At 47.1% G+C, this 1,545-nt stretch overlaps 1 non-coding gene across 1 annotated transcript; it reads right to left on the bottom strand.

The window, feature by feature from the left end:
• Nucleotides 1-1,174: 1,174 nt before the first annotated feature.
• Nucleotides 1,175-1,333, bottom strand: LOC138490641 (U1 spliceosomal RNA). Its single transcript, XR_011275574.1, has one exon. It is a non-coding gene; the product is annotated as a U1 spliceosomal RNA (small nuclear RNA).
• Between the last annotated feature and the right edge of the window lie 212 nt (nucleotides 1,334-1,545).

The following is a 1,545-nucleotide window of genomic DNA, read 5'->3' as shown; positions in this document are numbered from 1 at the left end:
GGCCGAAGCATTAACTTTTTGTCACCCAGTGGGCAGGCGAGCCAAAAGTCAACAACTTCACCCAAAGCAGTATATTAAAAAGCGATATTGTGTGACCTTTGACACAATAGCATCACAGGCAGTGATAGCCATGCAGTCCAAAAGATAGCTTTTGGTGTCATAGGCAGTGATCAAAGGTTAGTTGCTTGTGATTTCTTTCAGTGTCTATGGGCCTCATTACAACCCAGGCGGTAAGTTCCCTCCTTTACCACCATGGTGTAAACTCATTTACACCATGGTGGATGGCGGATTTACCGCCCCATTCCAAGGTGAGTGGGGCGGTAAATCCCCATTCCCCATTTACCCTTCCCCATTCCCATTTTTGCCCCATAGGGTATAATGAGAGCGGGGAAGGCGCTATTTACGGCACCGTAAATTACGGTGCCGTAATTAGCACCAAGGCGGGTTAGCGCCTTGCATTTTAACGCCTGCTAAAAGCAGGCGTTAAAATGGTAATCAGGCGTTAAGGGTTAAACCCTTAACGCCTGGGTTGTAATGAGGCCCTATGTGTTAATATTTTTCGGAAATAGTGGGGGCAACCGAGCGTAGCGAGGGATCTATAAGGTTCTAGGGAGGGTTTGGGGGGTTTCCCCCAATAATTTATTTTCAAATATGGGGTTAAAATGGTGCATTTTACAGCAGAAAAGGTGACCAAAAAGCCTTTAGTTTACAATCAGTTCTAAAGGGGAACATGAAAATTCCATGTCACCAACAGCAGAAAAGAACATTTTACAACACAACCCATTTTAATGATCAATGTGTCCACAGTGTAAGACAGCACTGACAGCACTGTCACTGATGTAACACATTGTCATTCTGGTTGTACCCAAAATATGCCTCTGTAGCAACATGTCTATGCTGGCTGTTCCCAATTTAGGCCAGCATTGTCCTGCACAAAGCATGATTGATGCTGCCTGAGCATGTGCAGTGTGCCCGATACATATGGTAGCTTATCTCTGTAATACACATTACTTCTGTGGTGATGAAAGAAGCATAATTCAATTCAACAGATAAAATGTGGAAAAGCGATCACCCAAAGGTGAACCTAATCGAAGAAACGCAATGTGAGCACAATATTAAAGTGTGCAACCTAGCAGGCCTATTGCACACTTTACCTTTTCTTTCACCAATAAATCGGGGGAGAGCGCAAACGCAGTCCCCCACTACCAGAAATAATGCAGTTGTGTATCCCGCATTTGGGAACATAGCAGGGGTCAGCAAATCCGATGTGCAATGTGTAAGCCTCACCCTGGAGATCTGCCCTTGATCAGATTCTCCCCTGCCAGCTAAGTATGAGTTGCATACAAGAGGGCAGGGGTTGGGTCAGTTCTGGGAAGCCCTGCTAAGCGAGGGTGAGAAGGCAGGCCCTGACCCAGCCCCAACCCCCCACCCCCAGGAAGCTCTGAGTGTCTGCAGAGCTGTCTGTCCCATGTGTAGGGGGAAGCTGCAGCAGGCAGAGCCCAGAAGAAGAGCAGATTGTAGCGCAGTTCCTTTCTCCCATCAGGC

Source organism: Ambystoma mexicanum, chromosome 9 (genome assembly GCF_040938575.1).
Source record: "Ambystoma mexicanum isolate Mex_15411 chromosome 9, UKY_AmexF1_1, whole genome shotgun sequence".
Lineage (NCBI taxonomy): Eukaryota > Metazoa > Chordata > Amphibia > Caudata > Ambystomatidae > Ambystoma > Ambystoma mexicanum.
This window is presented reverse-complemented; position numbering and strand designations above follow the sequence as displayed.